This window comes from Schistocerca nitens, chromosome 2, assembly GCF_023898315.1.
Source record: "Schistocerca nitens isolate TAMUIC-IGC-003100 chromosome 2, iqSchNite1.1, whole genome shotgun sequence".
NCBI classification, from domain to species: domain Eukaryota; kingdom Metazoa; phylum Arthropoda; class Insecta; order Orthoptera; family Acrididae; genus Schistocerca; species Schistocerca nitens.
This window is the reverse complement of record NC_064615.1, coordinates 914,037,035-914,055,292: the sequence shown is the minus strand read 5'-3', so window position 1 is coordinate 914,055,292 and position 18,258 is coordinate 914,037,035.

Here is an 18,258-nt window from a genome sequence, read left to right as displayed (position 1 = left end):
ACTCAACTGCTGAGGTCATTAGTCCCCTAGAACTTAGAACTAGTTAAACCTAACTAACCTAAGGACATCACAAACATCCATGCCCGAGGCAGGATTCGAACCTGCGACCGTAGCGGTCTTGCGGTTCCAGACTGCAGCGCCTTTAACCGCACGGCCACTTCGGCCGGCGGATTTCGGTAGTTCTGGCGAAATGTTGTCTACTCGAGGAGCCTAATTTCGTCTTACGACTTCCAGTGCAGTATCGCATTTCCCATCTCATTTTCATCTGTGCCCTTTTCCCTTTCTATAACATTGCGTTCAAATTCAGTTCCCTGGCATAGCGCCTCTACAACACAAAAACAGTTCCACATGACTTGTAACGAAATTGTTATACCTAAGTCCCACACAAGAACATACATTGAATCCACACTAATGTCTCGTAAACACAAACGAAGAAACAATAATTTTGCAGACAAAACTTAAATAATCAATTTGGACCTCCACACAGTACTCCAAAATTCACTTCTCAGTTTCCCAGTTAAAGAGAAAAAAATGACATTTCAGTGCAAAATTAAATTAATATTATCAATAGAACCTTCCAAAAGGACAGCATGCCACACAAAAATGACATTTTTTTGTTATGACGTCTGATACAACACCAGCACAGAAAATCCTGATAAATTCTTTAAACTGTCGAACGTTCCCTAATGTTATACTTGCGCAAAAAACTCATGTGTGCCTTGAATCCCATTTAATCTGGCCAAAAACCTCCACATAAATTCACAGAAACCTCAGCTTACATCTGATCACTCAGTACCACCCTAAGACTGTTTTGCAGCAAAATCACTTGAAAGATTGCTCATTCCAGTTAATCTCAAGACAAAAAACATTAAAAGGATACCAATAAAAACTTACCCCACTTCACTGTTACTACAGAGAAGTCGATTTTGAGAGAAACAAATCAATGTCTGCTACTAATATGGCAGCACCCAAAAGTTTAAATTTCTGAACACAGTGCATTAAATTATCAGCCTCAAATATACTGGTTCCACGTATAGATCAAAAATCATCTGCCAAAAGTAACCCCCAAAAATCATAAAGATACGTGGACTATGATATAAGGATGTAGACAGTGTGAGATATGGAAGTTTGGGTCAGTCCGAATAGTATGCATAGATATCTGAAGCGATCAAGCCGATTCTTCACAATAAGCAGGAAATAAGAAGGTTCGCAGGAGAGCTTCTGTAAAGTTTGGAAGGTAGGAGACGAGGTACTGGCAGAAGTAAAGCTGTGAGTACCGGGCGTGAGTCGTGCTTCGGTAGCTCAGTTGGTAGAGCACTTGCCCGCGAAAGGCAAAGGTCCCGAGTTCGAGTCTCCGTCGGGCACACAGTTTTAATCTGCCAGGAAGTTTCATATCAGCGCACACTCCGCTGCAGAGTGAAAATCTCATTCTGGAAACATCCCCCAGGCTGTGGCTAAGCCATGTCTCCGCTATATAGAGGTAAAGCTGTGAGTACCAGGCGTGAGTCGTGCTTCGGTAGCTCAGTTGGTAGAGCACTTGCCCGCGAAAGGCAAAGGTCCCGAGTTCGAGTCTCCGTCGGGCACACAGTTTTAATCTGCCAGGAAGTTTCATATCAGCGCACACTCCGCTGCAGAGTGAAAATCTCATTCTGGAAACACATGCTTAACTGAAGTGTCAAAATGACGCTATCAGCATGGAGCCATATTTCTCTCTTTGAACAATTCAGTTTCAATCTATACACGACTGAAGAGTGGAAAGGTTAAAAAAAAAAATAATGTGCCAGGTTGCAGGAGCATGCCGCGACTTCATGCTAATCTTCGTAGATTACAGCGTGAGAATAGATATCATAACATAACCCCAAATAAGTACACTGATTCACAAGCTAGCACCGACAAACGGCAAGAAGCAGGAAAGAGCAAATCGAAAGTAGAAATCCAGAAACTACAATGTGGGGCCCCCTTGGTCAGGCAATTATACTTCCAAAGCATCGCCTACGCTTATATTTTACAAGCCAAACTCTGTACTGTGCTTAGCAATCGATAACTGGGACACAGAATACCTTTACAGATGTTTGAAAGCTCAGAATTGGCACAAATAATTAACTTGAAAGGCTTTCATCTGAAGACTAGCAATAAATAATAAATTCTACGTATTCATGTTTTGTATTTTGGGAGGAGTGGCAGATGCAATTTCCTTAATGTGATTTCACCAACAACGTGCTGCACAAAAAAATTAATCCGACTAACAGTGCGCTATCCATCAGGCTTTTCTCCTTGAGATTAGTCTGATCAGTGATCGCAACTCTCTTACAGAAACGCATACTTTACAGCACATAGCATGTGCCGCAGTACATGAATCACAAGATGTTATATAGCAGGCGCGAAAATTAAGTAAAAAAAGAGTTAGTGTAAATATACCAAGAGTGCTCATGCACGATGCCAGCCATCAGTTTTTACTTTGTGAATGAACCAATATATGCCCTCTGGAAAGTACTGGGGATAGTGCCTTCCAACCTGCAAGCCCAATGGCTCCCAAAATCATCGGTGGTATGTAATGCCATGAAATCAAATTCCAATATCTGGATTATCTTCGGTGTTATGTCACTGGTGATGAACATGCGATTCATGGTCAGCCAGTTTTATAAACTGCCGACAGTAACAGTTTTCGTCGATATTCCTACCTATGTACTTCTGTCTTTCAGAGTAGTGTGGGCCCTTGCAGGCAACCCAATATTTATGTTGAAAGACTTGCGTTTGTTCCTAGAGACGCTTGAATATTTTGACGGTTATGTACACAAGAATAATCGGAAAAGCAATAAAATGCTAGGAATAGCACTAATCGTCACTTCTACTGTTCTAATAACAGTAGAATGTGGTTTAGCTACTTTTTATGATCAGATGCATATTCATGATGAAGTAATCCTACGGTTGATGCTGTACGCGGTGGTTAGAATGCTGGAAAACGTCATAACACTGCAGTGCATTCTGCTTGTTCTCGAAGTGCGGATAAGATTCCAAATTGTCAATGACAGTGTCCTCACATCAGGTGCATACAATGGTGACAGTCGGATATCTCGCATCCTGCTGGGAGACATTATTCCACCGACAGAGGAGGACTGCGACTCGAGAGTGAACCAGCTAGACAAGGCGCACGCCTTGCTGTACCGTGCAGCGGAATTGCTGCAGCGACACTTTGGACTCTCTCTGGTCCTACAAGTAATTCAAGCACTACACGCTCTCATATACGGCTCGTACGAGATTCTGATGCTTTGGACTGACCACGAAAACGGCCGTACCACCGTGCTCAGCAAGTCCATCTTACATTCTGCAGAGTGGATAGCAACGTACCTCGTGGGCGCGATTGCTCTGGTGTTGTCCTGCTCTGCGATGGCGGACGAGGCACAGCGCACTCGCGTTCTGGTGGTCAGGGCCGCCACGCTGGGGTGGCGTCGAGGCCTGCAGCCAGAGGTGGAGGCGCTGCTGCTGCAGGTGGTGGCTCTGCCGCCGCTCTCTGTCAGGGCTGCCGGCTTCCTCACCATCGACCGAAGTCTCTTGCTGTCTGCCCTCTGCGCTACCATCACGTACTTAGTCATACTGGGTCAGATCTCATTTTCTCAGCTGCCAAGTACTTAATTTAACACTTTACTTTTCACAATTCCATCTGTCAAGCTTCTCTTTCTGAGCACAAAGTTTAAAGTTTGAACCCACTGATTATTATTGGCACTATTATTAAATATGTATGCTGAGAGTGTATTACAGATTGTGAAAATCGTCAGCGTATTTAATATTCACGACATTCACATAATGGAGGTTGAGAATATGTCGGCAGTGCAGTTAATTTCTGTGGATTAACATTTGGATGAAAATGTATTAATAATCACCTAGCAGAAAAGATAATTAAAATCGGAAACATAATCTCTGCACAATGTATAACTTCTCCCTACATGTAGATCCACGCTGACAATACCAGTTACAAATATGACAGAACTGAATAGCATTAAGTATTTGAACTATATGAACCAAGCTGTAAATATAACACTGCATGTATTGGTTTGCTTCCAACTAGAGCGCTTTTGTTTATTATCTAAAGTGTTGTTTTGAATCTGTTATAAACCTGTAATTCTTTTCGTCCTTGTGCCTTTACTTAAAGCTACTGGTAATGTAATTTGACTTATAGCGAATACTTGTGTTTTTCTTTTGCCTAAAAGTTCTCTTTTTCTTTGTAATAGTGCTCCTGTGATAACTGCTCTTTCCTTGATTACATTACTCACACCGATTCTTTGTCATCCCTGGTCTCCCTAGAAAAACAACAACTAGTGCTAATTCCAGAACGTAATTGTAATTTCTAACTGAATTGTAGCTTTCTCTGCTAATCTTACAGTCATTAAGTTTACTCTTCGCCATTATCAGAATGAGCGCTGTACACAATTCTTTTTCTTTCTGTGCTGAACTGTACAATATTAATTACATTTAATTGTTAAAGCAATAATATTTCACACTTGCCACCATCTCGGCCATATCTTCTCTGTTTCAAATACCTCTGTAAACTCAGCAAACCTTAAGTCTGTGATTTCCTCTCCTTCAGCGTCTGTGAAAGCCACCACCCACAGACGAATCAGTCGCCGACACCCTCTGCAGAGCGAGTCTGCCCAAACTCATTCGCCTGTGAGTGGACGATATTGTAGTGGTCGGGTTCGTGATCCAGGCGCGTCAATGTGATGATAAACACCTATCTGCTAGCCCCAACCGCTTTTTAGTTCAAGAGAAAAAACATTACCTTTTTGTAACAAATTTAATGTCCGCTGGAAACCTAGTGTTTTCGAGTTATTCAAACGTACCTCCACCCTCACATTTATCCTTCACCTGTCACGATTTCTAGCAAGTCTTTCGTAGCACCACCATGACCCCCCTCCCCCTTTCTCCGACACTGTGAACAATATCCGACGATACTAACTACTTCCGATATTCGACCTTTTTAGGTGTCTACTGGTTGGGCCATTATGCCACCTTACTAATTTAAACATGCCTTGGAAGGTAATGAGAGAAAAACGACTTTTGAAAACGTTATTCCAAAACTCATTACGTTGACAGTTCGAACCAAACGTAACTCTTACGAGTACAGTAGTTTCGTTGTTATAAGACCTGATGAATGAAACTATGTAATTGTTTATTTTAGGCTGTTCAGATTCACAAAACAGTTATGTAAAATTTACACAAACGTCAATTTCACAGCCTATAAAGGCTCGACTAAGATCCAAAAAAGTCGAATTTGGGAAATAATTCCTGCAGCAGCAAATTCTTTTACTGTGGTAGGAAGGAGTACCATGAACAACATACTAGAAATCCTGACGGTGGAGGTTGTGTGAGAGGGGAGTCTTTGAAGGTCACTTCCGTTCATTTTTCTTGAATGACTCGGAAACTTCGGTCAGTAACTAAAAAGTGTCCCAATACAAAATTTAGTTTCATTAAATTTCGTACAAAACGGCCCTGTGAACTTTTTCTGTACACCAAATTACATGTAGCGAGCGAGAGAACATGAAAATCTCGTGCGTAATTTTTGAAGGCGAGATGTAACGTTTAGGGTTGCATAAAACGATATGGGTAGGGGCATATGAGGCATATAAGGCTGAAAGTCCGAACAAACGCGGTGGGGTTATCGTCACATATATATGATCTGACCTCAAGTACGAGTCCTAAGCATGTTGAAACCAAACGGAGAATGAAAGACTGATTTCACGGTCACTGAACTATGTGTACAGAGCCATCAGTGCTTAAGTGGTGTCGTCCCTATGCAGCCAGCAATTACGATCACTTCATTAATGGGAGACATAAACATAGAGTTTCTGACAGTCTCTCCCTTCACAATGACCTAAGGAAACTGGTGGCAACAACATGAGCACTCTTCCAGTACAATAAAAACGGTGCATAGTAACACAGTTACAGACTTAATTGGAAAGAAAAAGACTGAAACAGTCAAAGACATAGGATAACCGGCTCCAAGTCCCTCAGCACATGATATATACCTGCTCAATTCCTCACAGCCCTCGAAGCCCAATTCGCGTCACATAACTTGTAAGAACGTTAAACATATGACTCTCTATCAACTGACTTCTCAGAAATCAGGCGGGAACAAAATATTAGAACGCTTACTACCGATGGCGGTTTTTGAGAAGTTACGAACAGCTCGCAGTTCTCTATCAAAAACAACTTCGCATACTTAAAGAACGTGTAAGAAAAACTCTTGCTTGTTGGCTGACAGCTGATTTACGTCAAATGATGAACAGCGATTCTGCTCACAAATGTTCCAAGGCAAATTCGAAAACACACTGGAACGAAGGGTACAGAAATTTGCAAAACAATGTAAAGCAGCGTGTTCACAATGCCAAAATCAGGCTCGCTCGTTGCTTTACATGCAATGGCACAACACCCGCGGTTCTGTAAAGGAATCTCCGTAGGTTGAGCGTTGAAAAGGGAAAATCGTGAACTGCTTTACGAGTCTCAGCTGACGAACTGAACGAATTTGTTCTCAACAGCAGTCAAACCCCATGCAGCAACGAACTATTCTCCACAAAAATATCCAAACTGTGTTCATTACCATTCATAATCCCATTGCCTTCTTCCTAAAACAGGTTACAATAAATACAAAAAGGAAAGCAATAATGATGATCCCTTCTGAAGCGATAGGCAACAACGATGTTAGCATAACCATGATCAATAATGTTGTGTATAGTTTAGTACATATCTGAACAGCCTTACTCAATTTCTCTCTTGTTAGCTGGCCGCACACTATTCAACAAAGAAGAAACATTGTCTGACCTAGCCCTAAGCACGAGAAACTACTTCACTCTCTGATTACTGACCAATCAGTATCCTATCTAGGGTATTCCAGAATATATTGTTTGCAATCAAATTACTGGATACTGACGTAAATTCAACTCATATGACAAATATTGGTCCAGCACTCACCCGCATCAAAGCTATAACTACTCCAACAAGACATCTGACGACCTTAAATATGCGATGAAGGGGAGGTCACATATTGACACTATAGACTGTCTTCTGTGAGACCATACTCAGAAAAATGCGATATCCAAAATTTTCGGATTGTTCCCAATTTGAAATCTTTTTGAAGAACCAGGCAGGAACGACTGTGGTAATGAATAGTCGTTTAAAGCATGTTCTCCCAAGTGTGCCACCGGGTCGGTTCTGGGCCCTTTATTGTCTTCCATCTATGACAGTCAAATCTCATCGATTTCATCCTCTTGCACATATCATTTTTTGCTGATGACGTCACATCAGAAATTAAGTTTCTGTCATCCCATCATGATCAAAATACGATGTGTCACATGTTTAGAACCGCACCTGAGCCGATCCATGAAAGAAAAGCATTCACAAACTCGTATGTAGCTGCAGTGTGCCTCTAGAACAAGCTGCCCTGCACCCTTCAGCATTTCAATGCCCTGTTGGTTTTAAAAAGAAGCTGAAGTACTTTCTTGTGTCAGCTCATAGAGTTTCTACATAGATTAACACAGTTCACATTTCACCAATTTCCCCTTACTGCATAGCCTTCCATCCCCCCCCCCCCCCCCCCGACTTACGCTTCTTTCTCTTTTGATTTCTCAGTCAGTTACATCACTTTTTTTCTCCTATTTTTATTAATTGTGTTTTTTTTTCAGACTCCTTTGTCTCTCCCCTCTTCTGCCCTTTCGCTCATGTCCACTCTCGTTAGTGCTCATACTTTAAATTTATCTACCTTTAATTCGTATTTACTGTTGTACTTCTCATGAGCGACTGTAAACTGTGCGTTTTTCTGTGCTACTGTAGTTTCTAAATGTTGTATTCTGTATTACACGTAGTGTATAAACGCTTATCGTAAATTATGTCATGTAAAGTATGTAGAATGCCTGGTTAGATCTAACAGAGAACCAAATATCTCTAAGTATGCCATGTTAAACAAATCAAAAAATAAAATAAATAATATGAGCTTGTACTTAACTGTACATCATAATAAACCGTCGTTGATAGTAATGAAACTAATTCAGAAGTTATAGATTTAAGAACATTGAATTTTGGGTCTACAGGGTATCCAAGATATACTTGAATCTCTTGGTGAAGACAATATACTGTATTTTGGTGGACTTACATACAAAAAACTATGGATCCAGCCGATATGTATGTCCATGATCAGGCCTTAGGTTTATGTATCCCCCCGCCACCCTCCCATGTCCTCTTTGACATTTTGTGGAACATTTGAAGAGCCGTGCTTCAAAAGGTTTCCTCAACGCTTTGTGCGATTCTTCATTAGTGTATGCCGACGTTGAGCCACATGGGACTTGACTGTCTCCCATAACGGGCTGTCGGCTTCACTGAGGACATTTCAGTGGGGCTGGAGATGTTGCAAGTCCACGTTCAAACCAATTAATCAGGTTTGTTTTAGGAGGTAAGATCTTGACAAAGAGATCTCTACTCTCACTCATTACGTCTCTCATTGTCTGCCCTATCTGTGGATGTTCGGGTACACAAAGACTCACTCACTCACTCACACACACAGACACACAGACACACACACACACACACACACACACACACACACACACATCACTAATCGCACCCAACATTGTAACAGTTTTCCCTCACATGAGCCGTGGCTTCACAATCGAAACAATGCAATACTGATTAAAAAAATGCAATACTGACACAAATACTTTACGTCAGCTTCAATGCAGGGACATCAATTGTACAAAGTCAAGATGCGTTTGTGGGTTTCTCAGGCACCTTGTAAGGGAGTGGCGGCCGCTGAGGCATTCCATTGGTGGTGCCGAAAGAAACTTAGTTTGGTAGCATCGAACGTATTACGGAATTTTGTCGATAATTCATATATTTCATAAAATATTATAGCAAACAAAACGTATAGGGAAACAGAAATAAACACTTGTTACAGCGGCGCTCTTCTTATGCACAGTAAGAAATGGATATATCTCTGGAGAATATGATATTAAGTGTTTGTATAAGAGAGAGCGAGAATGGTTGCTTTAGCTGTCTTTCTCGCATGTCTGCACGAGATATAAAACGTAAAACTAACTTCGAATATCTTTCTCGCTCACACAGATACCCAAGCGCGCTCACATATCAACAGCACAATCCTTCACTCATCACAGGGTATGTTCGTTTACTTTTACGTGGCAGTCGTAAACAGGGGTGTTTTGATGTATGGTTGCTTAAGATACCGGTGGATATCGGGCCTGAACTACCACGTGACGATATTGTAAATCGATTCTTGTTGCCAAATAAATCTGTCATCTCAGATTGAAATGTTCAATTTTACATATGAACGAATTTTCACAGGATAGCATGCCTAAGGCACTCAGTCATTCTTCTTTCATGGTGTTTCGTAGGAACGTTTTAATTCTCTTGAGCACTGAAAAGCACCGTTCAGCTTCTGATGTCGACATAGGTGTCGTGATTAGCAGTTCTAAAACTTTAACAGTCTCGTCGAATGTGTCACAAAGTTCATCCTCTAGAATCAGCGAAAGAAACGGAATTGCGTCAGCCTCTGCTCTCAACTCCGGCCTAGCATAGAAGACTTGAAATCACCCTTCAACTTTCTTTTTTCCAGTAATGTATATGTGTCTTTAATTTCAAGGTATTTGTCTGAAAACTCTGTGATATATTTGTCAAACTGATTTACATCAAACAAGCTGGCTGCAATGAGGTGTCCAGTGAAATGAAAAAATAATTTTATTTCATAAGGGACGGCACCGCACGCTTCCAAAGCATCTCTTTTTTTATGCCCATCAAGAATCCGCGGCTTCTTGGCAGCCTTCATTTCGTCTTTTTCGAAACTAATCTCGTTAATGATGGAGTGATTGTCATCTCTCATGTTTTGCATTACGGTTTCAAAGTCCTCGTTTTCTTGGGTTGCTGTGGTTGGTTCGGTTACCTTCTGCTGAAGCTGATTAAAAAGTATGTCTGCACGAGGCATCATCTTACAGAAAAATGATAGCTAGAAAATGAATTCGCTATCTTGCAGTCTTTGTTTGTAAGAATGAGCTTTTCAATAGCAGAAGATAACATTATACTCTCACTTGTTTCAGCCATAACAATAATAAGACTTTTCCCTGCTTTGAAAAACATCTTTTACTACTCGCGAATGGTAATTCAGTCTCGTCACACACACAGGGGGCAAGCTTTTTTGAATAATGCTATGCGACACTTTTGATTCTGTGGCGAGTTAGAAAAAAAAAAAAAAGAATTATCTGAAAGGAGTGCAAAAGAGAGGCGGGCTTTGCGATTACCTGAGGCTGCCGTAGACATAAGGTTAAACTGATGCGCATAACAATGGATGTAGTTTGCATTTAGATATTTGTCTTTCATTAATTTCTGAACCCCGTTCGACTCGCCTCTCATAACGATTGCGCCATCGTATCTCTGCGCTATTAGTTTCGCTAATTAATGGTTCAGTTTCTTTCAGAATACTCTCAACTATAGTATGAGCATTCTGACATTGTGGATTAACAAAGTTGCAAAATCTTTCAACAGGTTATCCCTCTACAACAGAAGGCAAAACAATAACCAAATGAAATTCGCATGACACACCTGAGATTTCATCCGCAATTATTGTAACATAATCGGCACGTTTTATTTCTGTACGAACTTCATCATGGTACACTTCCAACGTGCATTGCAATAGTTCGTCCTGAACAGTCTTAGAAATGCCTTTGAACACTGAAATGCTAGCACATTTGGAGCAGTCATTCCATACCAGAATTGAAGCGTGCATTGCCACTGCCAGTGGCCATTTTGAACACAGCCTGTAATCGTCAATTGTCTCGTTACTGGACAGAATCCACATAACTACCGTATGCACTGGTGTTGTCCTTTAGTGTGAGCTGCCACAGGTATTGTACAAGCGTCAGTGTGGGAACTTTTAAAAACACGTAATAGACTCACACTAGAATCAGACAACGTACGCCACTGACAATCTAATCTACCCTACTTTTAGTTTGCTAATATCAATGGGCACTGTTCCAATTAAAAAACTGTATGTCTGCACAAAAAATACACTAAGTATTGTTACAGTCAGTTGATTGGCTAACAATACGAGCCTCTGACTACCAATCTACGTATTCTGTGAAAACTACACACTAATAGTACTTTCCATGTCCGCAATATCTGCCGTGCCGTGCAAGGTGATTCATCTTGTATACCAGCCGATAGCGTGTGTGTGAACTAAGTTACTTGGACATCCGATTATGTCTTCTGGGTGCTTCAGTTTTGTTGCCGAGCAATGTAGTTCAGCCTGCGGCTGGTGAATCTCTACATCAACTTAATTTTTCCTGGTTTCCTGAAGTTGCATTTGCATGCTGTTTTTAATATACACTCCTGGAAATGGAAAAAAGAACACATTGACACCGGTGTGTCAGACCCACCATACTTGCTCCGGACACTGCGAGAGGGCTGTACAAGCAATGATCACACGCACGGCACAGCGGACACACCAGGAACCGCGGTGTTGGCCGTCGAATGGCGCTAGCTGCGCAGCATTTGTGCACCGCCGCCGTCAGTGTCAGCCAGTTTGCCGTGGCATACGGAGCTCCATCGCAGTCTTTAACACTGGTAGCATGCCGCGACAGCGTGGACGTGAACCGTATGTGCAGTTGACGGACTTTGAGCGAGGGCGTATAGTGGGCATGCGGGAGGCCGGGTGGACGTACCGCCGAATTGCTCAACACGTGGGGCGTGAGGTCTCCACAGTACATCGATGTTGTCGCCAGTGGTCGGCGGAAGGTGCACGTGCCCGTCGACCTGGGACCGGACCGCAGCGACGCACGGATGCACGCCAAGACCGTAGGATCCTACGCAGTGCCGTAGGGGACCGCACCGCCACTTCCCAGCAAATTAGGGACACTGTTGCTCCTGGGGTATCGGCGAGGACCATTCGCAACCGTCTCCATGAAGCTGGGCTACGGTCCCGCACACCGTTAGGCCGTCTTCCGCTCACGCCCCAACATCGTGCAGCCCGCCTCCAGTGGTGTCGCGACAGGCGTGAATGGAGGGACGAATGGAGACGTGTCGTCTTCAGCGATGAGAGTCGCTTCTGCCTTGGTGCCAATGATGGTCGTATGCGTGTTTGGCGCCGTGCAGGTGAGCGCCACAATCAGGACTGCATACGACCGAGGCACACAGGGCCAACACCCGGCATCATGGTGTGGGGAGCGATCTCCTACACTGGCCGTACACCACTGGTGATCGTCGAGGGGACACTGAATAGTGCACGGTACATCCAAACCGTCATCGAACCCATCGTTCTACCATTCCTAGACCGGCAAGGGAACTTGCTGTTCCAACAGGATAATGCACGTCCGCATGTATCCCGTGCCACCCAACGTGCTCTAGAAGGTGTAAGTCAACTACCCTGGCCAGCAAGATCTCCGGATCTGTCCCCCATTGAGCATGTTTGGGACTGGATGAAGCGTCGTCTCACGCGGTCTGCACGTCCAGCACGAACGCTGGTCCAACTGAGGCGCCAGGTGGAAATTGCATGGCAAGCCGTTCCACAGGACTACATCGAGCATCTCTACGATCGTCTCCATGGGAGAATAGCAGCCTGCACTGCGAAAGGTGGATATACGCTGTACTAGTGCCGACATTGTGCATGCTCTGTTGCCTGTGTCTATGTGCCTGTGGTTCTGTCAATTTGATCATGTGATGTATCTGACCCCAGGAATGTGTCAATAAAGTTTCCCCTTCCTGGGACAATGAATTCACGGTGTTCTTATTTCAATTTCCAGGAGTGTATATTTGTTGATTTCCATCAGAGGTTAATTATGGAAGAAAAATTTACATTTAGACAGGAAGATAGCGCAAAGATACCAGTTTGTGTTCAGAAACAAATATGGTGGTCAAGCATAAAGAGTGTAACTTAATCAGATGGCCCAAGTAATTTACTAAAATAATGTAATGTAGTCTTTTCACTATCCATTGCCCAATAGGCAGAAAAAAATCTTCAAAATTTCTATCGATATCTTTCTGGTTAGCTTTGATTTCTTTTTGCTGTACTGCCTTAATCAAATAATTTCCTCTTGGGTTATCTGATTCTTATTCCTTAATTTGTGGCTGCTGCTATGTTTCTTATTAATTTTTGTAAAGGGTCCACAATGCTATTTCTGAATTTTCTTTCATCTTTCAGCTTCTATTTTCACTGACCATCAATATCTGCTGTGTTCCATTCAGGGAAAAATAATAGTCAGACTAAAAACGTGAATTCGAATTTTAAAAGCTGATTTTATGCCATTGGTTTGTTGTCACAGTGCAGGAAACTGCTCCGAGATGATTTGTGCAGTGTTCAAGAGCATCGATAATTATTGGGAGGGGGCATTTTTCCTTAAACAGTCTTTAATAATTTTGGGATGGAATATGATTGTGTAGGAAAGCAGTTTTATCATGGTACTGCACACGATATATGTTTCCACCACAGTGATTACAAGTGTTCATATTTGTTACCTTTGAATCGATTGCGAATTGGAGAATTCGACAATTATGTCTGGTGTGTTTTTCAATGGGTATTTCATGTCATAGACTGATTTTGGATTCTTAGAGCAAATTAAACAACAAACTATCTTTGGTTGAATACCACTCTGGTATGGAAACGATATATGTTGTAGCCAATATTGGCAGACACATTATTGCTAATGCAAACAGGTCAAGAAAGTGCCTTGAGGAAGATGTCAATTAAGGTGAGTGCGTAACGCTTGACGCTCCTTCATACTAGTACAAGAGCGGTCTGACATTCGCTGTCAGGTTTGCTCAGAAGCGCAGAATGCGCGCTTAGGTGTGCTTTACAGTGTCTGAAGGGATGCCTGTTTTCTGTATAAGAACCAAGCAAAAGAAGTAGAAAGAAATTTCCGAAGTAAGCTGATCTGCAAAGTACAACCTTTCATAAAATGCATAGTAATGACTTCTATGTTGTAATAAAACCACTGTGTACAGTGTTAGAGACGGTAGGGCTAATGCCCTCCAAACGATTGTCTAGAGAGGATTCATCAGTGATATTCAAAGTAGTAGAAGCAAAGTCTAATATCTCTTTTCTTTTAGTGGTTACCACGCTAGTAATGGACATGTATGCAATGCTCAGACTTTACCAGGAACTGCCACAAATCACTGTTTTCGTAGATGTCACAATGAGACTAGTCAACTATTCAAGAGTACTTTGGCCATTTGCACATTGTACAGTGTTCATGTTGAGGGACATGAGACTGTTTCTAGAAGCTCTCGAATACTTCGATGAACGTGTACAATACAAAAAGCAGAAAAGAGGAAAACTCGTCGGCTTACTGTTGTGCTGCGTTTCCATTGTGGTAATAGTGGCAGAATTCGCTTTGGCTCCTGCCTATTTTCGCCGATACCCTGAGAATACACGTTTATTACAGTGGATATTGTCTGTAGTGATCAGGGTCCTGGAATCCCTCGTCCTGCTGCAAATCACCACACTTGTACTCGAACTGCGAGAGAGATTTCGTGTACTCAACCACAGTATCCTGACGACTGCCACTCCTCACAGCAACAAGCACATTTCTCGTATCCTCCTGGGCTACGTTCGACAACCGGATCTGGCATCCCAGCTTGGAGTGGACCGACTGCACCACGCACACGCAGTTCTCCAGCGGGCAGCAGAAATCCTGCAACGCCACTTTGGCATCACCTTGGTTCTGCACGTGACGACAGCGCTCTCCTGTCTCATATACGGCGCGTATGAGTTCCTGGTGATGTGCTTGGCGCCAGAGAAGAGCCAGGCCACCGTGGTCAACAATTCCAAGGCGTCGGCAGCAACGTGGCTGACGTCACACCTGCTGAACCTGGTGGACGTGGTGCTCTCCTGCTCGGCGACAGTGGACGAGGCAGAGCGCACGCGCGACCTGGTGGTGAGGGTCGCCACGCTGTGGTGGCGCCCGTTTCTCAGCGCGGGGATGGAACCGCTGCTGATGCAAGTGCTGACCTCTCGCCCGCTGTCGTTCAAGGCTGCCGGTTTCTTCACCATCGACCGCCATCTACTGGTGTCCGCACTCTGCGTCACCATCACATACTTAGTCATATTAACTCAGATTTCTCTCAGTTAACTAATTATTTGGAAGTCTTTTAATTATGAGAGAATATACAAAAGAAACCGAACTAATTTTTTGATGGGCAGAGTTTCTGTAGTACCGAGTATTGCCTTTAGGAGTTTGTAGAGTGAACTTCCAGTCAGTGAGCCAAGTGCCATCACTGAAGAAGATCAGGACTAGTTTCAGCAGAGTTTATAGTGACAACTGTTTCGTGTGATAGCCGATTTTGCAGTTGCTGATTTCGTGAATGGCTTTTGGCCCAGGAAAAGTGGACAGCAACTCCTGAATTGTTTAAAATTGTTATGTAGAAAAATTTAGTGTCTGAGTGGATTTCGCATTTCAAAAATGGGAAATTGATGGAAAACACACTGGCAAGCATGCAGCCTCCCTACAACAATTTCGAAATCAATATTTTTGTCATAGTCAATAGCTCCCCACACTACTTGGAGATTGATACACCCCGGAAATCGCTGCCTCCATTGACCTTACATCAGATCATCTTCGGACACGTTTGATGTTGACTCTGTCTCTAGATCAAGCAGGTTTTTGTCGTCTGTGGTACAGCGTAGAGGTAAGCGATGCATGACAACTCAATCCAGCTTACCGCAAAATATCCCCAATGGTTCATGGTGGTATGCTGCCGTAATCTCTGCCCTGATATCAACTGGTTCATTTGCCTTTTCGTCAAAGCTACCCGAAAAATCCCACAATCCTTTCGTCGTGTATTCCTTCTGGAAGGTCCCGTGCCTACTCTTTTTGGCACACCGCTGTCTTGCGCCTATCTTGTCACCACTCATTCTACAGTCACTACACTTTACCTGTAAGATGTCTGTTGTGATGGTCGCATGTTCCTCATGCCAGTGATGCGACCTTTCTTAAAGTCCGGAAGATTGTGATAAGTCACACGTGCACTTCCTTAGGGCATGCTGTGATGTGAACCCCACCTGAAAAGTTACAGTAACATTGGACAGTAGCGATATCTACCTCTTATTCCCACCATTCTTCATCTGGGGTATGGGGTTTCTATAAATAAGCTCGCATTACTATGAGATATAACCAACGCATCTAACAGGCATGGGAATAGTGAGATTTAGTTTGGCAGCATATCGTCAAGGCGACACGATATTGCATTGCCAGTGTTATTCTGAATTACGATGCGACATTCCTTCGGACAAGCATGAATGTCTGAAAGACAGGCACTGCTGCGACTGCAGCCGTTATCAAATACATGAAATGTATTCGCAGTTGTGATGATGAACAGTCCATCAGTTGCATAATGGAATGGAAGATTTCCCGCTTGTAGCGAACGATTGCCTTACCATTAGACTATTCAAGTACGACTCAGGCCCAGACCGAAACTTCCAGATGTCGTCAACCATGTGTCTATAGCCTGTACTGGTACCTCGATTAAGTATAATCTCGTACAGGTGAGACACTTTCCTTGAAAGCAGCTTGCCTGGTGTCGGCCGGTAAATGCATCCTTTCAGCGCCAGTGTTATTTCGAATTTCGATGTGATGTTTCTTCTGACATGTATGCACTGCAGTATCGTACTTATCTGCCAACACTGGGCAAGCGACTTTCTAGCAAAGTGCCACCCCTGTACTATAATATACGTAATGGATGTACAAGTACAGGTTATAGACACACTTGGAAGTGTCGAAGGATATGAAAGTTGCAGTAGTTGAGAAGCGAGAAAAACAACATTCTAGCCTTTTCTCGATGTTACTCCGTCTATCCATTAAACAAGTTGTGAAGGAAACCAAGGAGAAATCTGGAAAGCGAGTTCACTCTCAGAGAAAAGATATGAAAACTTTGAAGTTCTATGATGACATGCATCATATGGACGTTCGGTAATCCACCGCTCGGAATGGATCCGTTTCTGGGCCGCCTACCTGTCTCTCAAGCTAAGCTATAAGAGTAGGTCAGTTTTGTTGTGCTGCGTTGTACTCAATGGCTTTATGCCCGTTTTTATTAACACAACCCAAAAATTACTTTTCACTTTCGTAGTTGAATCAAGTAATTGTCACTATCATGAATAGGATTACTTACGTATGTTCATTTGTATGTGCATTTTTATATTGGTAATGTGTGTGTAATATGATAAAAACAAGTAAAATTGCCATAAAATCTTTCCACCGTTGGTAACACAATTCTCTTACATCTTATTCATACGTAACACTTGTTTCTAAAACGCCGTCTTTGCTTACTTAAATATATACGGAGTATATGTTGTGTAAATACAACAGAAAAAGGATCCTTGACCATTGGAGATTCTTGTATTTATATTTCTATTCATCTCTGCAATCAAATCATTAGTTTCTAGACGCTATTTCTGCTTACCTCAGTGTTTACAAAGTGTATATGATGCTGAATGTGGTGTAAGTACGAACCAAAAAGGAGACTGTGAGCATTGGAGGTATTATTACGTTCATATTTTTGTTATACTTGCAATCAAATGTATCCAAGAACTTTAAGCATTCTACTAAAACAGAGTTCTGTTTTCGTCTTCTGGTGCTACTCAGTGCCCCAGGTTACATCTAAGTCGTACTCACGTTACATCATAGTAATTCATATAAACCGTCATGGTGACGAAAGTGTGAACTTGGGCCTCATCAAATAAAATAAATGTTGGCTTCTAACTGTAAACCTGTGTTTCAGCTATTATCAATAATAACCATGGTAAAACCTAACTTAAAATTTTCGCATTTAATGTTGATCACTAACTACAATCACATGATCTTTTCTGGGAAATAAAACAAAAAAGGAATGGGATACCATGTCATTAAATTTGCACGCTGAAACAATGGTAGGGTAATTTTGATGCTAAGAAACACTATAAAACAATGCTTAAACTAATTTTACAGTACGATAATGCAGTAATAGATTTAGTTCTGAAATCACAGGATAGGGTCAATGATTTTGATTAATGATATTGCATCAGAGGCCTTTGAGAAGAGGATACTTGTATGACGAAATTGCTCCCATTTATTGTAGGGTATGAAATTAAAGAGCATGGATTCTTGCATTTGGTGGTGTTCTTTGATACATGAGTCTAGTATCGTGACTGCTGTAGAGAGTTAGGAGGGATCAGAACACATTATTTGTAACTGTTTAAGAAGTTTCTTGAAAGTGGTTGCAGTTTATGTGGAAGAGATT